This window comes from Lissotriton vulgaris, chromosome 7 (assembly GCF_964263255.1).
Source record: "Lissotriton vulgaris chromosome 7, aLisVul1.2, whole genome shotgun sequence".
NCBI classification, from domain to species: domain Eukaryota; kingdom Metazoa; phylum Chordata; class Amphibia; order Caudata; family Salamandridae; genus Lissotriton; species Lissotriton vulgaris.
Genome location: NC_141695.1, coordinates 69,643,667 through 69,656,745, shown reverse-complemented (window position 1 = coordinate 69,656,745; position 13,079 = coordinate 69,643,667).

Below are 13,079 nucleotides of genomic sequence, written 5' to 3'. Positions count from 1 at the left end.
TCCTGTAAATCTTGCAAGTTCGACGGCAGCGAGATCAACTCTTCATCCTCGGACACAAACCAGATATCTGACTCCAACTACCTAAAATGCATCCTGCTCAACACCCGCTCAGTCCACAGACACGCCATTGAACTTTGGAATCTACTAGACACCATCTCTCCCGACGTTGCCTTCCTGACAGAAACATGGATGAACGCCTCATCAGCCCCTGACATCACCATTGCCATCCCGGAAGGATACAAGATCATCCGTAAGGATCGCACCGACCAAACAGGAGGAGGCATCAGTATCGTCCATAAGAACTCCATCCGCATCTCTACCAGCTCAGACGTCAACCTCGCTAGCGCAGAACACCTTCACTTCCAGATCCGCACCGACCCCAAGACCACACTCAGAGGCACTCTCCTCTCCAGGCCTCCAGGACCCCGTGCAAAATTCAGCGACGTTATCACTGACTTCATCACCCCACACGCCCTCCCCTCCGAGGAATACATCCAACTGGGAGACCTCAACTTTCACCTGGAAAAGAGTAATGACAGCAACACCACCTCCCTTCGGGACAATCTCGCCAACCTCGGACTCAAACAACTTGTCTCTATGCCCACCCACATCGCAGGTCACACACTCGACCCCATCTTCACCTCCAGCAAACATGTCTCCTTCAGTCACACCACTACCCTCCAGTGGACGGACCACAGCTGCGTTCACTTTTTCTACAATAAAACTACCACTCACAACCGACCTCAACCTACTCTTCAAAGAAACTGGAACAAAATCACCATCGACCAGATCTCCTCATCGCTTCTTCAAAACCCACCTGCCCACTCCTCAAACCCCGACCAAGCAGCGCTTAACCTCCCCCAATAGCTATCCAACAGCGCCGACATCCTAGCACCGCCGAAAAAACGTCAAATCAAACTTGGCAGCAAAAACGCCTCCTGGTTCAATGATGATTTAGGAGATCGAAGAAACTCTGCCGCTCCCTCGAGAAGGCCTGGAAAAAAGACCCAAACACCAGCACCAGGGACGCCTTCAAAAACGCCACCCGCATACACCACCAACTGATCCGGACTGCCAAGAAAGCCGCATTCAAAGAACGACTAGACAACAACGCCCACAACAGCAAGGAACTATTCAACATCGTCAAAGAATTCACCAACCCCTCTGCCAACTCCAACGACATCACCCCCTCTCAAGCCCTCTGCGACTCCCTAGCCTCGTTCTTCCACAACAAAATTGCAGACATCCACAACAGCTCTGACTTCCAACCCGGAGACCATCCCACCCAATCTTCTGCCGTACCCGCACCCCCCTCGAACATCCTTAACGACGGGAACCCAATCTCCACGAGGACACCATCCACCTGATGAACTCCATCCACTCAGGATCCCCCACAGACCCATGTCCTCACCACATTTTCAACAAAGCAGACTCCATCATAGCACCACACCTCCGAGACGTCATCAACTGCTCCCTCTACTCCGCCACCTTCCCGGAAAGCTGGAAACAGGCCGAACTCAGCGCCCTTTTGAAAAAGCCCACAGCGGACCCCACCGAACTCAAAAACTACCGCCCCATCTTGCTCCTTCCATTCCCGGCCAAAGTCATCGAGAAAGCCGTCAATTACCAGCTCACCGGCTTCCTCGAAAGCAGCATGTCCCTCGACTCCTCACAGTCCGGCTTCCGAGCCAAACACAGCACGGAGACCGCCCTCATCGCAGGAACAGACGACATTCGAACTCTACTAGACAACGGAGACACCGTCGCCCTTATCCTCCTCGACCTCTCCGCAGCCTTCGACACAGTCTGCCATAGCACTCTTCTACAGCGCCTCAAAAACATCGGGATCCAAGGAAAAGCACTGGAATGGATTACCTCATTCCTCACCGGAAGAACCCAGAGAGTCCGCCTTCCACCATTCAAGTCCGAGGCCACTGAAGTCATCTGCGGCGTACCCCAAGGATCTTCACTCAGCCCCACCCTCTTCAACGTATGCATGAGCCCCCTCGCGGCCATCGCACGCCAACACAACCTCAACATCATCTCCTACGCAGATGACACCCAACTGATCCTATCACTCACCAAAGACCCCAACACCGCCAAAACCAACCTACATGAAGGTATGAAAGAAGTAGCAGAGTGGATGAAGCACAGCCGTCTGAAACTGAACTCAGACATGTGAGAAGTTGGCCTGGTATATAATGCTCACTAATTCTAGTGATCACTTTGTACCATGCCAAGCAACCCTTATGATGATGGTTGTAATTCAACCTTGTAGACCAGTTATCCTAGTGGTAACGTGGACAAAGCAGTCTTAGGCTAAACTCTGAAAGGCATGTGAAGCCAGCTGTTATACCATACACAACCCCCTTGAATACCAAATGAAAGGGACACCACACAGATATATATTGAAAATATATTGATTTATTAACTATAAAATCCCCTGGACTCTTTATGAGCACAGAAGCACAAGCGTTAAATCACAAGACAGTTTAAAATACACAAAAGTTGCACAATATGGATGAGCCCTAGGGACCACCTAAACCATATACTAAGAAAGTGGTATAAGGGATACCAAGAGGAAAGTGAAGAGGCCTAGGGCCTTGGGAATCGCTGGAGCTATTCGAGACTGGCAATGACTAAGTCGGGAAAGGCCCACGGGACTCGGGTGCAGTGTTCAAAGTGCACGCACTTTGCAATACAAAGTCTATGGTGCGTAAAAAGCACAAAGTTAGAAAGTTAGGAACCTTCCGAGTGACCTACGGAGCTGAAACTTAAAACACAGGCCCTTGGGATGTGTACCAGTGCAGGAGCACCGGCGGAGCTGAGTTACCTCACCCACAGGAAGCGGGTGCACAGGGTCGAAGTTGTGTCGGGTTTCGTCACGCTGGTCGATGGTGCTTGGAGCTGAAGATGCTGCAGGCGGCTCGATGAGAAGAGTTCCGGTGGATCCAAGGGTGGATCTGAAGATGTGAAGACCTGAAAGCAGAGGGGACAGTGTTCAAAGTCACTAGCCAGTGACTACCGTGGAACCAGATTGGAACCAGGCGATGTCGGGTGCAAACAGGCGTTGTCGGGTAGCTTCTATCTGCAGCCACGTGGATACCCGGGGTCGAGGACGTCCAGGCGTCGGTCACGAGCTGTCCCACGTAGGCTTCTCGCTGTCGGCGGTGTCGGCGACCTGATCAGAGCAAACAGGCCTTGGCAAATGCAAGCCACGCAGAAGTTGAAAGATGCTGTTCACTCGGACCAGCAAGGTCAGAGCGGGTGCTCCTTTTCACAGGAGCTTGGGTAGGTCTGGAGCAACCAGACCTGCTGTTTAAATCTTCGGGTTCGTCGCCAAGATGGCCGCTGGCCGCGTGGCTAGTGGCCAGGATGGCGCGTCGAGTGGCACAATGCAAAAGGGCCCCACGCAGATCGTGGAGATGCTGGAGGGCTGATCTTCGGTGCAAGGGCTGCTCGGTGGTGGGGGTTCTCAATCCCCAAAGCACAACGTCGAGGATGCCTCAGAAGCTGCGCAGTCAGCTTTTCGAGTGTCTTTCAAGAGGTCCGGTCCAACGTCACTCGGTGCCTCCACGGGTCCCTTCTTCGCAGGGACTGTGGATCGGGCTCTGAGAGGTCTGGGAGTCTGGTTCTTGTCGGGCTCTGGGCTCGGTCTCCGGCGGGAGGCAGCGGCAAAGCAGACGTCAAGTTGCTGGTTGGTACCTGTGTTCACAGGGTGGCCACTCCTAGGCCACAAGGGAGATTCTCTTCAGTCTTCTGTGCAGCAGAATGTCGAAGTCCAGTCTTCTTCTTGTTTAAAGTTGATTTCGGGATGATCTGCTGTGCAATGGCACTGCTCCCTCTCTTATTCCCATCTGAGGGGTGGATCTCCTGCTAGGTCCCTCCCCTATGGGTGGGACCAGGAAGGGGGTGGTTACACCCCCTCTCCTTTGTCCAGCTCCTCGCCAGGACTGGGGCTGGAAAGCCCCAGAACCGGTTTGGGCTGGCTTATGCACAGGGACACCTTGTGTGCCCCAGGCATGTCTCAATCTATTCAGCCCTGTCCTACCCAATACACAAAACCCTGTCTGGGGTGGTGCTCGCACCTCCCCAGGCAGAAAACCCTTTGTCCAGGCCCTCCTCGCTGGAAGGACTCCCAGCAGCAGGAGGTCAGACATGTGTCTGTGGTGGCAGCATCCATTTTGTGATGCTGAGGCTCTGTTTAACTTTAACCAGGGTTAAGGCTACACACATGTCGTGTCCCTCTAGAAGGGTGGAATGCTATCCCCGTCGCCAGAACTGGCGAGGGGATAGTATTCCAATTCGTATGACACCTTACTCGACATGTTTTGATAAAGCCAAACCAAAGATAGCATTTAACCGCGAGGATTATAATGCACTTAAGAGTATATGGTATGGCAATATCCCGGAACAGCTTAGGGAGTGGTTCCCGACAGCTGCAGACAGGCTCAGCTCATGCTAGAGCACCATCTCACATATTTCCAAGCACTCTGCCTCCAGGATTGATGAGGCCTTCCATAGGAGTGGCTGATAGGAACATATGTGTCCAGTTTAGGGTTAGGTACAGACATACTGTACCTAAGTAAGAGGTGATTACGCCAACTTACCCCAGCTGAGTGATCAGCCAGTTGTGTCAAATATGGAGGCCAGGCCAGGGGTGGCACAATACATGCTGCAGCCCCTGGCAGGCCTTGGCTACACCTATGCCCTGGGTACCTATGGTACACTGTTACAGGGGCCTATAAGGTGAACCAATTCCAATTGTGTTATGCACCTAAGGTACATGGAGTCCATTTTAAGGAGAGAGCAATCAGCCTGGGGCCCTGAATAGCAGGATCCCAGGCCAACTAAGTCAAAAACCAGCTAAACACCAGGCAAAAAGTTTGGGGGTAACCATAGTCAGATATCCACCTTCCTACAAGACAAAACAGAAGTCCTTATCTTAGGCACCTCCCCATCCACCTGGGCGGCTCTTGGTGGCCAGAGGCCCTTGGAAAAGCACCCATCCCGACGGACCACGCACAAAACCTGGGCGTCATCCTGGACTCCTCTCGCTCGATGAACAGACAAGTCAACGCAGTCTCATCTTCATGCTTCAACATCCTCCGCATGCTCAAAAAAACATTTCGCTGGATCCCCACCGAAACCAGAAAGACAGTCACCCATGCACTGGTTACAAGTCGCCTGGACTACGGAAACACCCTATACGCCGATATCACCGCAAAACTCCAGAAAAAACTCCAACGCATCCAGAAAGCATCAGCCAGACTCATACTAGACATCCCACGTAAAGACCATATCTCTAGCCACCTGAAAAACCTCCACTGGCTCCCCGTCAATAAGAGGATTACTTTCCGCCTCCTAACCCACGCTCACAAAGCACTCTACGAACTTGGACCCGAATGCCTCAACACACGACTTTCCTTCTACACCCCCCCTCGCCAGCTACGATCCGCCAACCAAGCCCTTGCTACCATTCCTCGCATCAATAAAACCACCATGGGAGGTAGATCCTTCTCCTACCTCGCGGCTAAAACCTGGAACTCACTCCCCACTCACGTACGTCTCACACAGAACCACCTAGCGTTCAGAAAGCAACTTAAAACCTGGATATTCGACAAGTAATTCCCTTCCTCAAGCGCCTTGAGACCCTCTGGGTATGTAGCGCTATATAAATTTCTGACTTGACTTGACTTGACAAGGGCAAAAAGGAATCGCTTCAAAAGTGGTTTAGGGATAGCCTTGGGAATTTTTAACCAATTGTTTATGTATTCAAAGACACCTCCTCAGTAGTGCTAGGCACAAATGTAACATCGCCAGACACTCTCTTTAGAACACTTCTGGGTCCGGTAGAAGAACAGAAGATGATTGGGCCTGTTCTCTGGGACAAAATGCCTGATAGGTTGCTGTAAGTCGGGGATGCGAACCACAAGTAAAGGTAATGTACAAGGGCCAGTGTTCAATGCGTGAGAGTCTGATCACTAGATATGTGGAAGTAGAGGGTTGCTAAAATGAGGCAGATTATGGTCTTGTTCGAGGCGTTCTACATGTAAAGTCCAGAATCGGGCGGCGTGGTGGAGAGTTCTCCAAGAAACTGCAGGGCAGATGAGCTGGGAGTGCAAGAACTCCCTGCCTCATCTTAGCAACCCTCTACTTCTGTGTATCTAGTGACCAGACTGCCACCTTTGTCTGGTCACCTGGACAATGCCTATCTGTCTTAGTGAGAACCTCCTTGTATACAGCCTGCAGCCATACCCCGCGGAAGGATTTTGACTTCCAGAAAAAAAGACTAATTCTCAAAGGCCAAGGCTTCAACCATCAATGCTCCAAAGCTGACAGATGTATCCTTCCCAGACTCCACTGCGGTCAGCCACAGATCGTACCTAGGTCTGAGTCTTCCATGACCATTGAATACAATCAACCCTTTTCACTTATTAGCATCATTATTTGCTCAGAACTTTAAAAATTCGTATTTCCAGACCTTATGGGATTTTCAACATGTTGGTGTCAATTAGTTATTAAACCTGGTTTTATAGATAAGAGTGGGGTTTTAAATATGGCATGTTTTTGACTTTTTAACTGGTTTGGTACTTCTAAATGACTGACTTATTTTCTCTAAATTAAGCCTGTCTGTTCTGTGCTTGGTTATCAGTGGTTGAGCTCAGGCTCAAACGTATTAAATATTTATCTAGAAAGATAGTGCTGTTATTTTTTCTCCTAGTCTGGTTTAGAATGCAGTAACTGTATTTTTCATATGATACATTTGCTGTAACCTTTATGTTAATGACCTTAGCACACATGATATGGGAAACTTAATCAATGCTCTCCCCAAAATATGGTTGTACAAATATTTAGTAGAAATTACATCCCTTAGCAAGTCAACTTACTCTAAACTGGTTGGCCCCTTCAACATCTGGTTCAACAGCTCCTTGGATAGGGTTTGGTTGATAACAGAGCCAGCAACTGTCCTATCATTATCAAAAATTACCATCCTTGCACTCTATATGAGTCAGGTGTTGTGAAAACATGGCAGACGTTATGTGACATCTCATCTCGAAACGAAGAGCTTAGACGTTGATTTTCAGGAGGCTCCACAATGGAATGAACATTCTTGCATTTGGTTTCAATCACTTTCGCAGGATCCCCTAATATTGTTTTCTTAGAAGTTTATTATAGATATCTTGTGCTATCATCATTGTATATTGTGTATGCCAAAAAAACATGCTGAATGTGGTATGATTTGATACAACAATAATTTGGCATAACCATCAAAAAAGACAGCAGCTGTGGCAGAGCAGTGGCCACTGCAAGGCAATGGGAATTCAGTGGCCATTTGTGTTCTTCAATTTGGATGTGAAGCATGGACACATTGTTCCCTCAATGATGTTTCCTACAGAAGTAGCAGTGTCTTCCTAATGGCCCATAAGAACTATCAAAGAAATCAAATGATAACTAATGTATATCTCTACAGGGATGAACGTATGTGTTAAAAAAATCCTGGTATGTTCACAGGAAGAGGATCTGCATGTACTGAACATGATAATTGTTTTTGTAGAAAAGTAATATTCTGGCAAACAAAAGTAAAGAAGATTTAATTAATTGTATGAGAGGTGTACCTGCTAATACAATCAACAAGTTGAAGCTAGCTTCTTTAAGTTAAATGTCAAGAATAATACAGAAGTACTATGACTGTATGTTACCTGCCATTACATCAAAATACAGTATCATGATCACTGAATCTAGAAATTCAATTACTGAATGTTGGTCTACCATTAACATCTAACAGTTGCTCAATGACTACATTGATCAAGTCTACTTTTAAAGGGAATTACCACGCTTGAACAGCTGGAGATTTTTTCTAAATGTATTTGTAACCATTATTCAGTAGATTCTCCTTGGCCCTCTGGCAAGCACAGGTTTGTATAAAATCACCAGCTCGAGTGAGAAATATAGACAAGCTATGACCCATACATCTCCACTGACCTACAAGGACATCATGTGTAATAGGCACCTATCAAATCCTGCTAGAGACTGTCAGGGTAATATATTATTTACATATATATATTAGTGTTCAAATTTACCTAAAGGGTCTGAACATGCAAGAAATCCACACAATTATTTAAAAACAACCTGTTTCATTAAACAAAGCCAGGTCAAACTGCAAAATACATTAAAAAGATTGATGGCAAATATCATTATTATGTAAATGAAGTAAAGGCATCAGCCTAAATAATATGAAAATTGCCACCACAGATTGAAAGGTTAGTGGAATCTTTGATGGGATCCCTTTTTCCATAATCCTTTTAATTGTCCTAGTCAGCACTAAACTTTCCCCCCAAAAAAGTTTCCTCAATGCCATTCATATTTCTATAGTCTGTCACATGCACATTGGCAAGGCCATTCTTTGTCACTGCTTTGTCTTTGTTCTTAAGAGTACCAGATAGGAAGAGAAGAAACTCCAGCTTGGCAGACTTTTTGCTCCTTCTAGAATGTCTGAAGCTTCTCTCTTCTTGAAAAGTTCTGAACAGTTTTTATATACTAATTGTCACATTTTCTGTAAAATTAAGCCTGTGATCTATGACATAAATCTGAAAACAGGTATGTGATTTCCCTTTCAGATTCATCTAAAACTGCTGTACTTTTCTCTAAATACTCACATCATAGATACATAGGATGTGAGCTAGAAACATACTAACAATAAATATGAAAAACAATAAATATGAAACCGTCATACTGTAAATACATACAAACAAAATAATATGCACAATTAAACAGTATGACATTCATGTACAATCTATGTGACAACTCAATTGAAGCAAATACAAACACATGAAGCAAATACTCATTATGAGAGGCCTGAGAGAGAAAAATAAGACTAAGCATATGACAAGACTGGACAGTGGGGTGCATATGTAAGTGCCTTTTAATGACAATGGTAACGTACAAGCTATTTTCCCTCCTTTATTGATCAACAAATTCAAAAGTGAAAGTAGGTGACCACATATAAGTTTTGGTATGTGAATGAAGAGTTCAGGCAGAGACATTATGAGGATTTCATGATCCAAATTCTTCTTTTTCTTGGCCTTTTTGGCAAGGTTAGTTAAGTACATCGGCACACTGTCCCACATTCTAAATGTGTTTAACATCTAATTTCCAATGATAATGATGTGTTTTCAATATTAGAATATATAGTAACAGCACACTAATGTAATTGCAAACAATCTTTGTGGCCCCCACTGTCTTGTAGTTCCTAAAAATCTATATAGGATCTGTGCATTTTAGGCAACATTAACCACGGCAATTTATGTTCATACTAATTCTAGACATCCCCAAAGGATGGTTAGTCAGTAGACCAGCTAGCTCAAATTGCCACGATAAGCCCCACAACCTTACCAAGGAGTGATTAGTTTCTGGCAACTATTGAACATGACAAGCCTGACCCCTCAGGGATTGTGGAAAGAGTACAGTACTTTTTGCTCAGTCACTCGTGCTCACTTGTTCTCAGAGAGATATAACGAATAAACAATGGTGACATTTTCAATAAGCATTTTTTGATCCAGTGTCATTCTAGTATAAAATATGTGTGTTGCAACAACCATTACACAGAAACAGGTATAGAGGATTACAAGCACCAATAGAGTAAATAAAAGGCAGAATTCTACCATAGAGCTAAAACAATGAATATATGCAGGCATATACATACATGACCGTTATAATGCATACTCCTACAATGGAAACCCTTACTAGATGTATTAAGTGTACCTAGTATGTATGTGTATGTATAGCCAAGATTATCTCTAGGAAAGAGCTAACCCCATTACTTGATGTGAGAGAATGAGAACCCTGTCTTGGTCTTGAATGGGAGATCCCGCAAGGGATGCCGGACCACTACATGCTGGACTGTCCGCATGCAGGGAACTCGGAGTCTGGTGTCCCTTGTCCAAGAGTTGGTACTTATATACCCAAAAGGTACCCTCAGGGGTTCTACCTAGATATGTCACAGTTCTGTGGGTAAGGATGATGATACTGGTGACCCTTATACAGAGTTATTATGCAGAAGATGACAATCCTCATATGTGGGTTCGTGTTTACATGCAAAATGTCCATAATTGACTCCCATACATTACCCACATTAAAATATATTAAAGGAAAACAGTATTTAAAACAATCTTCTTAACAATTATTGAAGCTCATCCGGGCAAGACTTAGCATAACAGAGCTAGCTCTATCAGGGGGGTTCCCTAAAAGGCTGAGGCACTCTGCACATTCCTTAATTAGTAGTCACGGCCTTGGCTCATGTAGCATGTAGTCTTGAATGATAGGCCATATTGGGGAAACACTGTCAGACAAAAACGGATTTTGAAAGTTTATTGTGTTTCTGATCTAGCATGTGTTTGTCAGTGCACAAAATAAAACTACCAAAAGCAGATACCTGTTTTTGTTTAATATATACCACACATGTTCTTTGTGCAATTCATGAGAAATATTTATTTGGCATGGAAGGTTTAGATACATACCACAACAAACTGGAGTAAACAGCAAATGCAAGCCTCTAGGGTTGTCAATCAAGTCTAGTTAAATTGATCCCTAGTTTCACAGGTTTTTTAAAAAAAAGAAGTGCAAAAAGCGAGGAGGACTACATGAATGATCTTACAACCATGTAAAAAATAACTATATAAAAAATTATGGATAGTGTACATGCTTAGTGTTTCTTATAGGTAACTGTATATCATCTTCAGAACCCACATACACCAAAAAGACACCCCATGATATTGCAGCATCAGTTGCTAAATGTTGTCGCACAACAAATAGACATTTTGCATGGTTTTTCTACTTTTTTCTACCTCACTGTGGTGCATTCTGTACCTTTCTAGCTTGCTGAATGTGTGTGTTGGTCAACCAGACACAACTTGTGAGCAACTACGTACACAGCAAGCAGGCAAGCTCTTTCTCAGTAGGGCTTATGCGCGTCAGCTGTAGCACAACTCTAGATTCCTTTCCCACCTTTCCTATCTTACTTCTGGAGGCAGCTTGAAGTACCAGGGTCAGATGAGGCTTGCTTGGACCCTCAATATGACTGGTGCAACCTCACCTGTAGCTGACCTTGCGGCGCGCTATGTTTAGAAATAACTGATGGATTAAAAATTATGTGCTGCAGAGTTTTATGCGTGTCCAGCAGATTACAGACAATAATAAAAATGTCAAGATATGTGTGATGATTAATGTTCCTGCTGGGGAGACATAGAGCTGCCAACTAGAGACCCCCATTTCTAACATTGGTGGCAGTGGTGGGATAATACTTGTGTTTCCACTTGCCTTACAGTGATTGGTGTGCACTACTACCATATCGCAGGCCATTACGTACCACATACTGTTTGTTTTGGTCTATTTTTGCCTTTGAACATAAACTTTCCAGTACAACATGCCTAGATCAATTGCATTATCTGTTGCATCCTTGAAAGTGACCTTTGAGCAGGAGAGGTTAGAAACCTTCACTGTGAAGGGATTAAGGTAATCTGCAAAAACCTCAAAATCGAAATCAGCTGCCTCATCAGAAAAGAGGAGCTACAAAAGGCATTGAGGGCCTGGGTAGCAGCCAGACACGCTAGTGAGCTGTCTGGGGATCTTGGCATGGAGGCAGGGAGCCTATTCCAAATGTGCTTTTGGGATGGAGGGCACCCTGTAAACCAGGCAGCAGTGCCCTGTCCCCAGAGGATCTGGAGGACAGGCAGGAAGCAAGGAGAGCTACTGCAGAACTGGAGAAGCTTAGGCTAGCCATGGAGGAGAAAAGGATGATGTTAGACCATAAAGTTAAGATGGGACAGCTGTAATGGGAAGCCAGTAAGGCTAGGCCCAGCCCAGATGTGTCAGCAAAAATGGAGTGCTCACGCACACACAGATTTGGGGCCCTGCTTCAAGGAGGGGTTGACATACGCCACGGGGTTCAGGATTGTGAGGTTACTCTGGTGGTGCCCAGTGTCCCTGAGGTGGATTGGGGACCTGGCACACTCTACTGACTCTCAATGAGAGGTGCAGGGAGAGGGGTTCCCCGTGATAGAAACCCTGGTGTGTGAGTATGGCGACCAGTCAGAAGAGTATGGGTTGAGAGACAGCAACAGTCAGACACTGTTTCACCAGTCTTATGAGAATGATGTGGCGTACTTTTCTGAGGCACTGAATGGTTGGGTGAAGGGTAGTTTGGCTAACAATTGTGTGAGTCTGTCTGATTCAATCAATCAATCAATCAATCAAAGACATTTATAGAGCGCACTACTTAAGGCGCTAGGGGGGGTGGTGCTGCTACTGCTCGAACAGCCAGGTCTTGAGCTTCTTCCTGAAGGAGAGGTGGTCTTGGGTCAGGCGCAGGTCGGTCGGGAGGGAGTTCCAGGTCTTGGCGGCAAGGTAGGAGAAGGACCTTCCTCCTGTTGTCGTTCTTCCGATGCGGGGGACGGCGACGAGGGCGTGACTGGCTGATCGGAGGTGGCGTTTGGGAGCGTTGAAGTTGATGCGGTTGTTGAGGTAGCTCGGGCCTTGATCGTGTAGGGCTTTGTGTGCGTGGGTGAGGAGACGGAAGGTGATTCTTTTGTTGACGGGGAGCCAATGCAGGTCTCTCAGATGTCCGGAGATGTGGCTGTGTCGTGGGATGTCGAGGATGAGTCTGGCTGAGGTGTTCTGGATCCGCTGGAGTCTCTTCTGGAGCTTGGCGGTGGTTCCGGCGTAGAGGGCGTTGCCGTAGTCCAGTCGGCTGGTGACGAGGGCCTGGGTGACCGTCTTCCTGGTCTCGGTGGGGATCCACCGGAAGATCTTCTGTAGCATGCGCAGGATGTTGAAGCACGACGAGGAGACGGCGTTGACTTGTCTGGTCATGGAGAGGTAGGAGTCCAGGATGAAGCCCAGGTTGTGTGCGTGGTCTGTCGGTTTGGGTGCGGTGCCCAGGGCGGGGGGCCACCAGGAGTCGTCCCAGGAAGAGGGCAAGGAGCCCAGGATGAGGACTTCTGTCTTGTCTGAGTTCAGTTTCAGGCGGCTGGTCGTCATCCACTCGGCTACATCTTTCATCCCTTCGTGAAGGTTGGCTC